Source organism: Lepeophtheirus salmonis, chromosome 5 (genome assembly GCF_016086655.4).
Source record: "Lepeophtheirus salmonis chromosome 5, UVic_Lsal_1.4, whole genome shotgun sequence".
Classification (NCBI taxonomy): domain Eukaryota; kingdom Metazoa; phylum Arthropoda; class Copepoda; order Siphonostomatoida; family Caligidae; genus Lepeophtheirus; species Lepeophtheirus salmonis.
In genome coordinates, this window is record NC_052135.2 from 72514203 (window position 1) to 72527724 (window position 13522).

Sequence of the window (13522 nt, forward strand, 5' to 3'; positions counted from 1 at the left end):
TTAAACAATAATTAACTTTGATTTCTTTGCTGTCCAGGTCTATACGATTCATTTTAAAGATAGTTTTACTTATTATCGAGAATTTTACCATCAATATACCATCAAAATCGTAGTAATAAGTTTGGTTTTTTTCTTGGCCAAATGGTATTCTTTATTTCATTGATTGTAATAGGACTAACATTATAGTTCATTTTTACAATATACCCCTAAAACTGTATTATAAAGATCAACATACCAAACATATAAAAAACTTAATAAACAGATTATAAGGAAAATAAAAAGCTATATTTAAATAAGAATTTGAAATAGTTATATTGGGTTTTTGTTATTATGCTTTATCTTCTTCCTTCCGTTTAAAATGTGATAAAAAGTATTCCCGATTCTTCATGGCCTTAAAATTCTCTATAAGAAGCTTTGAGAGACGTTTATACAGGTATTTTAATATGACACAGTCGAAGAAGTCTGTTGTTTCGTTATCTGTATTGAAAAATGAGGGCAAACGTCTTTGATCTTTAAAAAATTTGGCTCCAACTTCTAAAGTTCCTGTTCAAGATGGTATTTAAACCACTTCTCAGGTACTCCTAAGTTTTTGTTTTGGCACGGCATTGATGCTGTCTTTGAGGTCTCTTTCCATGTGTCTCCTCTCCAAATAACTTTGAAACGGTTCCATTGTTGGTTGGTTTCCACATTTTCTCATATTTGCAGTGGATAGCCGACAGGCCGTCATTCGAAAGGGAAGCAAAGGTATCTAAACTGATTTGGAGATTTCTAATCTGGTTTTGAAGGCTTACCCTGCCATTCTGTCCATCAAGTTAGCTGAGAATATAACATCCATCGCAATATCAGCATTGAACGTTCAGATTTCAGATAGACTTAGTGTTTCTTTAACAAGGCGTTCCCAACCAAAAGATAACTCCAGATTTTCAATGGCATTCCTAGTTTTTCTAGAACTTTTTGGTAAATATCATGAGGATTCTCCATGAAAAGACTGTTATTTTTCTGTAAAAAATCCATTTTGCGTTTTACTCCTGAACTCATTGCTACTCCATATTTTCCTGCCCCATTAAAAAAGCATTATTTTCCACATCTCCGAGACACACATAACTGAAAGACCTCCCAAATTGAGTCTGCGTGAATTCTCTCATTGGAAATATTTTTCTTCTTTTCTAGCTTAAGACAGGATTATTGTATTTGATATACTTAATCACTTATTTTGTTCTGATATGGCATGACTTTTACTAGATGCATTATTATTGGGATTAAATATAGATTAAACGATTTGATTCTGTCTCACATAGCCAAGTTGAATTTGAGGAAATAAGAACTCGCACCTTTGATTTTCATTATAATTTCCTCATTATTCAGACGAATAGTACTGACTCCAATCCATGATTCTAGAAGTTTAATGTTACTTGATATTTAGAAACTTGGCCAAACCCTTCCAATAAGGGGGATGTAAGGACTCATTATCTATGTTTCATCAGAGTTGATCTTTAATCTTAATATATTCAAAAAAATTAAATATCGCCATGCTGTTTTTGATAATTCTTAGAGTTTCTAAATGTTTGCCACAAACAATAAGAGTTAGGTCATCAGCGTAACAAAGGCACTTTAGACTACCCATAATAGATGAGAAACAAATTATTATACCATGTTTCGGAATAATCAGGAGAACTCAATCGGCACAAATGATGAATGAGATCGTGGACACTGTGTCTCCTTGTCTAACCCTCCTTTTGTTGTGAAAGAACGTTTCAGACTTTCCATACCTTATGAGTGTTCGAGAACCAGAAACTGTTACCCCGACCATTTGTATTATTTAATCCCCTAAGTCCCCTAAACAATGTACGGATTAAGTATTCATGGGAAATTGTATCAAAGGCTTTGCAAAATATAGATATCAAGGAGATATCTTTCCGTGATTCCAGGAAAGTCTGCAAGCTTTAGGGTATGTTGTCCATTTTTTTTTCAGAAGCCATACTGAGAGGAATGGAGAAACGGGGACCTTATGCACTTTATTTTGTTAGATAAGACATACAAAAAAAATGTAATAAATACCATTAGATTTAAATTCTGAAAAAAACACAACTTGCATTACCTTCTCATAAAAAGAGAGTAATGTAGGTACTAAAAGGTCGACTTATTTTCTATAGAATTCAAACGGAAAACCACTGGGTCTTTGGGGTTTTGTTGAGTTTAGCATATTTGTTTATAGCTTTCTTAACTTCTTCGCATGCCAAGTGTTTCTCTACTCGATTCTTGTCTTTTTCAAATATTCTGTAATCATTGTCTGCTTCACATATTAACTCTTCCCAAAAGGAGGCCGAATTCCACTCACCTCTTCTACATTTAACTAGATTATCATAATCAAACATGTATATAGTTCAGAATAATACCCTTCAATCTCACTACAAATGTCTCTAGGATCATCATCGGTAGGTTTATCTTTCTTCTTTTGACTAATGTTTTTAGATCTGCTTTTTATTTTATCCTGGCGTATCCACAGTAATCTTGATCATCTATATCATATCATCTAGATCACAGATCATCCATATCGTCGATTTTGATTTTTATCCTGAACTTTAAATCCCCTGCTCTTTAAATTTGGTCAAGCTCCCTCGTTTTTTCCTCTTCAGTAATATTGTTTTTGGTAATTGATTCTATTATTTTGAAAGATTGTTTTTTTCTTTCAGCAGATATAGCTCCTAGTCTCCTACACATACCCTTGATTTTTATCAGCGTTGATTCCACTAGAAGGAAAATATTTTGGCTATGCCATATTCTTGCAGAAACATCATCAATAAATTTTTGATTCAGCTGTCCATCTCTGGACTATTCATAATATTGGAGTTAAGAAACCACTTTTTCTTGTATTTAATTTCATCAGACTGAGCATTCATCACTATTTGAACGGCTTCGTGGTCCAATAATTTTGCGTCTAGTACATTGCATGTTTTTACAGCATCAATTAGGAAACCTTTAATCATAAGTTAATCAATTTGGGATGAGACGTATTTATTATTTTTATCAGTTGTGAGAAAGGTGTCTTCAAGGTTATTCATTTCACATCCCACATCCATGAAGCCAAAAATACTTCACTAATGACGACAGTATTTTAGGTGAACGTGGGCTTTGATTTGTTACTTCGCCACTTGTGTCTCTCTTTATATTCAACTTTACACTAAAGTCTCTTTCTATGATGGTTTGTCTGTGCTAAATAATTTACGTAAGGTTTTTACTAAAGAATTCCGGATCGTCTTTGTTGAGACCGTAAAGTCCTATTACATCAAAGTTTACACCTAAATAACTGCATTGTGTATTAATGAGATTTCCATTGGAATATCGATGAGTAACAGTGGGAAATAATTTGGGTTGGATAAGTAGGCTAACACTTCTCTTAGGACTTATGTTGGAGTCGTTGAAAGCAGAGGAAGTATCATAGCATTCTGGGACGAAACAGTTATTTTTTATAGTACATCTAGTGTCACATAGAAACACAATATATGGTAATCTAATTAACTTGCGAAATCTGGCTAAGTCATACTATTTGTAAATATTTTGTAGCGAGTTAACGTTGAATGAAATAATAGATACGGTCATTCTTTTCGTTGTTATTTATGAGGGTGAGACTATGTATTCGGGGAAGACTTGGACATAGATATAGTGTAAAAGCGTTTCTAGACGATTCACTTTTCGAGGAACTTCTAAGGCGTTCATCTTTTTTTTAGTAACTTGGGTCAGCTGAAGATTTTTTTTGTTAACAGAATGGTTTCCGTCACTGTCTGTATCTAAAGTTTCTTTTAAACCTAGAGCACAGATTTCTATGGCAGGATATAAAGAATTTAGTTATCCAGTAACCACATCTTCACAATTCACTGTATCAGCTTTCTTTCACCCATTTTCCTCCTCTGCAATATTAGCTTCTCTAGTTTGTTTTCTATCTTCGCTTGTCCCGTATGATTTTTCTTCTTGAGGTTCATAGTTCGAAATTTCGTGGTCTTTGAAATTTTTGATTTTCTGAATCAATACTGCTTCGTATTTTTGGACCTGCAATCTTTTTTCGTTACAACTTATGGACGCATGTCAAAACTGGAAACAGTTTCTACACTGAAGGCGTACGCCATGATATCTTAAATTGACGAGGTTAAGATTAGCAGGCATTATTAGAGGTATAGTAAAAGGATCTGCATAAACTTCAACTATATAGTTCGACGTCAGCTAAACTGATTTATATTTTTCATTTCATTTCAGCGTCTTGATCTCCAGAGTTTGCTTCAGGATAGGAGTCAATTATTTCATCGAATTTACTTATCCACTCCTTCAATTTTTTTCATTCACCCTTTTAATGTATTAATTGCCTTTATTTTTATTTTTTTCCTTTGATCAATTACATAGTTGACGATTCATTTAACTATCATCCCTATTTTAAAGACATTTCCGTTTGGATTCTCCACTTCTGTGGTATATACTTTCTTTTAAATTCTTTAGACTTGGAGGAATATCTATGGGCTCATTTGTATAGAGAGAGGCATAACCATAGCCATACTGGGATTGAGCGCCGACTATTTCATCCTCATTGAAACCATAAAATAGTGCTGAATTTTAAACATAACTTTATTTCATTTTAATGTTGTTAAAACCCCTTTCATTACTATCTTCCGTCAAGGTGATCCGGAAACTTTCCCACTTGAACGTTCTGTTCAAGTTTATTTTCTTTGAAGCATCACTGATGTTTTGTGTTTTCTTAAGTGCTCAAGGATAAGTTATGTTTTTTTTAGGAGGACAATCCTTGGGACTGGATTCCATCACAAATAAGGAGTATTTAATTTAATATTCATTCAATAAAAATGAAATAAATTCGAACAGGTAGAAGGAGAGTACGTAGGTTAAGTTGATATCGACTGGTTTAATAAGTCTGGGACTACACGCCTAGAGGAGAAGGAGACCGCTTCAAGACGATGATGATGAAAAGGAAGACAAAAATGGAGGAACAAAGAAAAATGAAAGAAAATATTCCTTACTAAATTATCCTTTGATGCTTATATGATGAAAATAAATAATTAGTCACTTGGGTATACACTAAGCACTTCTACAAGAAACTCTAACAATCCCTTACGGGTTCACCAAGGAATAGAGACAGTTTTATTTACAAAAAACAAACTCTATGAGCACTTTTTACTATTTTTATACAGAGAGGAAGATAAACACACCTTCACTTTTGCATAAACAAAATAAGTGTTAGTTTTAAGTTCATTGAATAAAATTTTGTATAAGCATTGTGTCAGCATCAAAACAATTTGAATAAAAATCTTGAAAAGTAGAAAATCACAATTAATATTTTAACTTATATATACATGTATATTTGAGTCAATTATTCACTTTGTATTCAAATTTAAAGGACAACTTTAGATACCCAAGAATTGTAATTATGGTTTAAAATCTTTCTCCGGTTAAAATAAAATTATGTCGAATCTATTAATTTATCATTTATTTTAATTTTTTGTTTACTTTGCTAAGTGTAAACTTGCAACGCTTTCAAAAGGGTAAAAAAAATTTTTTTATACACGTTGACAATTATTCGTCGAAAAATAAAAATGTAATTCAGACTGAATTTTTAGTATAAAGATCTAGCTTGATTTTGTGTTACATATATAGGCAAATTATGTTAAAGGCTCCGTCAAAAAATTAAAAGTACTACTATTTATAAGAATATAGACGAACCAAACGTGGTTGAATAAAACTTTTATTTTAAAATTAGAGATAAAATATTTTTTTATATTGTTGCTACGTGAATTAAAGCATATATTTTACATTGAATAATTAGTTTTTGAAGTAAAATTATGATATATTTCTTCTTTCAATATATATTTTTAGAAATTAACATTTATGTAACTTGAACACGATATTCAAATTTACAGCTCTGTAGCGTATTTTCAATCATTTCACAGATTTTATAATAAGTGGTGTCATTACAGAGGCATACTTTTGATGAATAAAGAGACCTACAAGGGATCATTGCTTATCAAATTTTTTGAAACATCAAAAATGCATGTTTTACATGGACTTTTTAAGTACTAAATAGAATAGTTTTTTTTTAAGACCACTTTTGACTATATTACCTGTGTTTCTTCAGTATGGTAAAGATAATAAAAACATTTTATTCATCCATAAATAACTTAGAATAATGTATACCCGACAAGATACTTGTAAAAAAATCGCAAATTTTATCTTAATCAGGTATTTACTCAATTTTTAGTTCACTAATTTCAAAACAGTAAAATTGAAATAATCAGAATTAAACCAATATTAACCAACATATCTAAGATTTTTTTTAAGTGTAGTGAAGAATTGAAAATGAGAGAAATTTTTACAAAAGTACATTTTAAAAAGAGGACATTTGGCCTGAAAAATAGTATTTTTAATTACGTGAAAGGAACAAAAAACAAAACGCTTCGAGAATCACTGATAGGAGAAAACGATAATAAACACTTGTTACGGTTAATTGAGAGAATTATCGAACGACAACAATTAGAATCCAACCCAATAGATGCGTTAAGGGCCCTCCGGAATGTAAGGTTTGATTTTTCCTTATATTGGTTAAAATATGGAATGATTACGAGCACTTTCCCTTTTAGTAGTATTCAAGAGAGGTTAATCGAAGAAAGTGTCTTCTGTAAAAACAATATAGAGACGTCCAGCCATTTTTTATTTGAATGTATAGCAATGAATAACATATGGGACAACTTAACCTGGAATTTTTTTTTTTAATTTAACTTGATTTTAAGAACAACAGATTTCTGTTTCAGTTAAATTTGTGTCAGGTCGAAAAAATAAATTTTATTGTAACCAAAGTACAGCATATTTTATATAAGTTAAGAAGTCAAAGAACCCCCTATGTCCCAGTTTGTTAACGCGTGTGTTTAATATGACTAAAGATCGTATTAATTAGATGTAGTAATTACGTTGAAATATAGTTGTAGTGTTGTGCAAAAAAATATATATATTCAGCAACCTCTTTAATCCCAAGTTTGTATATTAAATAAGTAAACCAAATGTCTACGTATAAAAAAAATTACTTACGAGACACTACCCCTCTGCAAAATTATACACCATTACTATATGAATGCTTAAGCATGAGGGTTGTCGACAGGGTTATATATATCAATATTTTGTGTTTTTTGTGGTTTTTTGGAATTTATAATATAAATATTTATTACATGCTCAGGTAAAAGTATTTTCGTAAAGAATAAAACAATATTTTCACAAGGACAAAAAATCCCTTATGGGGGAAGAAGCCCTCTTTCCTCAACAAACGCATCTGTCCAGAGTATGTACAAACATATCATCTACAAAAAAAATTATTGTTTACCTGAATATAAAGCTTTCAAATATATAAGTAAATAATTTCAAACATCGCATTATGCGAAATTCGTAGTGTTTTTATAGTTACTAAACACTAGGGCATAAACTTATAAATTTATCAGTCCTTAATGAGTGTTGAGACCGGGCCTATTAGCCCTTGATCCTTGTCTATCAGTTCATGAGATCGATCCTCTCAATCCTTGTGATCGTTCATTCAGAATGTCAGTAGTTGCATTGATTAAAAAGATAGGAATTTTTATTGATTGGCGTCATCAAGCACTGATTTTATAGGTTTAGGGCTGATATGCATAATATAACTGGACCAAGACTTAACCAGACGGGATTTCAGTTTTCAAGCCAAAATATGGATCGACATAACACTAAAATTAGTTAAATTTGTGATATGATGACTGTTTTATAAAAGCGTGATAGTATTCTCAAAAATCATTTCGAAACTTATTGTAAAAATTTTGAAAATAAAGAAAATAACATATCATTAATAGAAATTTAGTTGTTTATTATTGAAAATGGCTGTTTTTTATAATGATGACGTCACTCCTTAAAAATCAACAAATAATGTTTTTATTCATCAAATTGTAAAGCTAGAGTTAATAAGAACTATGCATATCACCAGAATATTATTGTTTTTTTTCGTTCTAATTTAAAAAATTGAAACTTAATTGTAAATCTGATTTAATAAAATGTTATTATACAAATATTTTCGTGAAACATAATAAATAATGCTTTCCTTCAAACACATAACTATTTGTAATTCATCTTTTACAAAAGCATCAATAAAAATAAAATAAATTGATATTAAAAAACATTCTAATAGTGTTTTTGTTTTTTTCAAATGATGTTGAAATGTGCATTAGGGTGATACAGCTGGTCCCTAAAAATAAGGAATCCCTTTCAGAATCGACAAATCCTAATTTGGTTCTGCAGTTAGATAAATTTTACAAAAATACTCAATTTTAGTAAATTTGGTTCAAGTTTATCTGTTTCTCAACTGCAATTTCTAAACAGTTATGAAGAAAAACTTTTTGATTCTGCGTTATTTTAAATAAGCAATTATCGTGCTATTTAATTTTTTTTGTGACTATAACTTTTTTGATTGTAAAGAGCAATAATTGATTGCCTCTAGATCGTTTATTAAGTTTAAAAAAAATGAAAATCGATTTGCTTAGCAAAAATATAGTTCAAGAATTATCGAAAGGGATAGTATTTTGACTTGAAATCAATAGAAACTAAATGTATGTTAGTGGATTAAAGCTCAATTTTCTTGAGTACCCCCATTGAATGATCTCTTACTAGTCAATAAGACAATCAGTTATAAGAAAATCGACAAAACTTGTGCAGATTCAGAATGAAAGGCATATTTTGTAATCAAGTTGGAAATGACATAAAAAATTGCATAAAAATTACTGACTTCGAACAAAGACTTTGCAGAAAGAGGCATGGCCAAGATACAGAAAATCGACGTTCCCACAGATTCCGAAAGATACTGTGGATTCACGGTTTGTTAGTCTTTTTTTTAAATCTTGAGACAAACACGGTTTTTTTGCAAAAACCAGTTGAACAATGGGAATCAGACCTTAGCTCTTGAATTAGCATAGATAAAATCGATAACTTGTCTGTGGTTAATGAAGGATCAGAAATTAAGTTAAGGATGGCACAAGGCTTTTTGGGTCAAGGTAGAAAAGAAAAAAACTTACAGAACATCCTTAAGGTTGTTAAGAACGATAGATATTCTCTTCTAAATCAAAGAAACAGAAAGCTTGAAATTAGTAGTAGGCGCTTAAAAATTGGCAAATGATCAATTTACATGTGAAAGTAAAATTAAATAATTATTATTAATTAAGATGATTATATGACGTTGGTAATTAATACAAAAGAGAATGGAAATTAAAATTGTGCAAGAGGTAAACGTTAACCAAATTTTGTATTTGTGTTCTAATTACTTATATGCATTAGGAAAATTTGGATAGATTGATTTTAATATTGTTGGAGATACTGCATCACCCTAGTGTGTATGTGTGAATAAACTCATTATATTTGTGTGCAAAAAAAATAATAACTAATAACCAATATTATAAGTAAATGGGAATGTTCATTCTAGAATTTTGCATAAAGCTCTTTACATTAAATAAATAATATATACGTTAGGGCGGTTGGTATTCTAACTTGTATCAAATTTAGATTAAATCGAAGATTGAAAAACAGTCATTTGGTAAAAAAATAAACAATGAAGAATTTAATTGCTTAATGATTTTATACATATTGGGTTTAAGTTTTAAAAAAGTAGTAATAATATATTTAGCCAATAAAGATATTCATTAGAGTAATTTTTTTTTTTTTTTTCCATTTTTATTTATATATAGATTTTTTTTTTTTTTTTTGAACCAGGCCATCAGCCATACTTTTATTGTTCTTATTAAACAGTCAAAGCATTAGAACATTTAAAAGACTGACACTATAAAGGGACGTCCAATGCCGTCTTCCCCCCCCAAAAAAAAAAAAAAATAAGGAATTTTCGCTAAATACTAGAAAATATAATATTAGAAATTGTATAAAACTTTTGAATTTTTTTCACAAAATTTAATTTTCTTCAAAGAAGTGTGGATTTTTGAAATTTATTTCCAAAAATATAATACAAAGGTTTTTTTTTTTTTTCAAAAGTTTCATATTTACCTTTAATTTTTGAAATTTTATTTTAAAAAGTTAACTTTTTTGAGAAGTAAAAGATTTTCGAAATTTTTTGTCCCAAAACATTTTAATTTGTTTTGGACATCCGTAAATTTTTGAAAATTGTTTTATGTAATTTTTCATTTTTTTGAACAGCTTTGAATTTTGAAATTGTTCTCCGAAAATTTATTTTTTAATAATAGCCCTGGATTTTTAAGTTATTCACCTAAAATTTGATATTGCAATTTTTTTTTTTTTTTAAATTCAAAATTTTTCTATAAAATTTTTATTTTTTCTTAACTTTTTTTGAATAATGTTAATATTTTCATTTAAAACAAAATATCATTCTGCAGACATTTCTGCTGCATAGAAATAAAACATTCTCAAAAAAAAAAGGGGGGGGGTAAATTGGATCGGAGAAATAAGTTTATGTTTGGATTCAACTAATGTTAAATGAATGAAATAATTAGGTAATTAAAAAAAAAAGAACAATTACATCAAAAAAATATTTAAAAACAGAATTCGATTATAGCAAGATTTGTTATATTTCTGTGGATGTGTAATTTCTTAAAAATGAACCTTGCAATAATGTTTTGTAATTTTTTGATAGACGTATATTCCATTCTGAACAAAAGATACAAGCCATTAAAGTCATTTTTTTTCTTCTTTGTTGGACTCTCTCCTAAACAGTGAATAAGTCTTTCACTGATGATTTTCCATATTAGTTCAAGTTATTTGCAGTCACAAAAACATAGGTAAAAGTTTTTGTCTTGAAACACACATTGTCCGGTGTCTCTTTGTCTATATACTAGGGCTATCAGATAAATCTGCACCAAGTGTAACAACATTCGGATCAATGGAGGAAGCAAATAGTGTTATGAAATTTAATTTAAAAGTTCTAATAATAATTTAAAAAAATCATTAAATGTGTACACCATCTTCGTCAATCCTTAAATCGATCCAAGCTCTAAAGGATGTGCAGACCTTGACCACTTCAGACTTTGATGGAGGCCTTCAAGGAGTCTATACTATTGTGTGAATAGGCAAAGACCTTCTTCTCCATGTCCTCTTAAAAGATGTAACCCGTGGGATTCATATATGCGGGAGTTTAAAAGCCAGGTCATGGAGTATCAAAATGATTCTTCCTCTTTTTTAAACAAGTTTTCGGTCTTGAATTCATGTAAGAGGGAGCTGAATCTTGTTGAAACAGGATTCAGCATAATTGGCCTCACACTGCCGTTGCTTCCAATGACCTCAAGAGTCATGATTGGTTTTTAAGACGTTGGAGACATTATATCTCTGTATGGGCAACCTTCAGTGAGACTTCTGTTCGTTCAGCAATTTTATTCCCAGAGCATCCCTGCTGACTTTCATATTGTCGGTTACGATATATCTTTTGTAGAGGCCGTAAACTTCATCCTCAGGTCAGTGTTTATACCTCTGGATAATTTTGTACGTTTTACTCTTTGCTTTTTGGCAAAAGCTTCATTCCGAATCCCAGTAGATGACTTTATGGACCGTTTCAGGCCTAAGATAAATCTGGGGTGGGTTTTTATCAATTCAGAACTTTTTAGCGTTTCTGTTTTATGTTCCCTTCTCCTTCCAGTGCTTAATACTTGTTGTGCATTACAAGTTAGGCAACTAACTTAATCTCAGTAAGGACTTTTTAGGTGTGAGATACAGATCGCAGAATGAGCTCACATATTGTTTTTGTTACATTTTTATGCACTGGTGTACATTTTGTAGTTTCGCTGAGGTCCAATTTAGGTTCTCTTTTTCTCACTCCCTCATTAATGGTTTTGTTCATCACATTTAGGGCTACTTTTAGGGGAAGTTTTTTTGTGTTGGCTTGAAAACTCTTTAGAGGGAATTGCATAGCATACGCTATCCAAAAATTCTACAATTTTTTTTTATAATCCTGGGCTTTCTTTTTGAAGAATGGAATGTATTAAGGAATTGGATTTCTTCCAGAGAGTATTGTTATATTCCAAAATTTTATTGAGTCAATAACTCCAAATTTGTGGTTTTGGATTCTTATTATTGAGCAACATATCCTGTCATCTATCTAACTGATGTTCTGGGATGTCCAGTTTTCTGTTGAAACCACAATGCCAGAGACCAATATTTTGTAACCCACATAAGTAGCGGTCATTTTTTTTTCTTTTTAGTTTTTGAATATTGGTTTTTTTTTTTCATAAGTCACCAAACCAGATTATTTTCGATATTTTTTTAGGAGCTTCTCCGGACTAGCTCTTTCTTCCTCGAATTTGTCACTTTTTAGAAACACAGTTTTGATATACATCGTTCTAACCTGAACAATTAATTAAGTGTTTTTATAAGTCAGTCTTTGAGTCCAAAGATTGCATAACTTAAAGAAACTTTGATCATCTCTGTATAGAACACCAATCATTTTTAAACATTTTCAGATAGTTAAGACTAAAATATGACGTACTTTCATAAGAGGAAAGTTATTTTCAGTGACTATCATATTCATTACATGTATATTGAAGTGAAGATATATTTGGGCGAGCTTTTTTTGAGAGAGGTTCATTCCAGTGACGTTTTCTTTTTAGCATACGTCATTACTTGATAAAATACAAATAAAACGAACAACGATTTACAAAAGTTTTACTTTCACAACAACGAGAATGATCAAAGAGTGTGCATCCTTCTTTTTTTTTAAATCATACTCTTTTAAGACCTTTTCATCGAATATTCGTACTCCATCACACTCCATGAGTGTTTTAGAAAATTATCTTAGCAGAAACTTTTGGAATTGAGACAAAATCTGAAAAAAGACTTACTTGTTCCCCGTTGGGCTTCTCCGAATTAATTTTAAATTCTATTTTGGTGATTAATGACGTATAATAATGATGACATTCAACTAATAACATGTGGAAAAGGTAAATCCAGAATCACTTTAACGGCTAACTATGAGACTTGTATAGGGGTCGTTTTAAAAATTTCAATACTTGTGACAAGTTTAATGTGTAAGCTAACGAATTTAATAACAAGTTTTTTTGAGTATCTCGTCGTTCCCGCAAGGATAAAGTCGGAGAATTTCCATCATCGAAGCTCGCCGCGCGGGCAGTCTGCTCAGGAGACAATTTCCTTCTTCAAATATCCCATTTCAACAGTTTATGGCGTGATTAAGGCCTATGATGAAGATGGAAAACTAAGACAGCAGATAATTCAACAAGACTAAAAGGTTTATAGCTGGCTTGAAACGGTCAATTGACACTCTTCCAGACACGTCAATTGCTAAGCAGGCCAAGGACCGTAACGTGAGCAAAGGGACCATCAAAAATGCCATGAAGATTGACCTACGTTACTTGTCGAGGGCCAAAGCTTCAAAGCATCTGCTAACAGAGCAGAGTCAGGCAGACATAATCAGCAAAGGTACTTAATAACCAAATGAAATGCAAAGGTGGTTAGGTGTCAGAGGACTACATTTGTTGCAAGTGTTAGCCCTTCC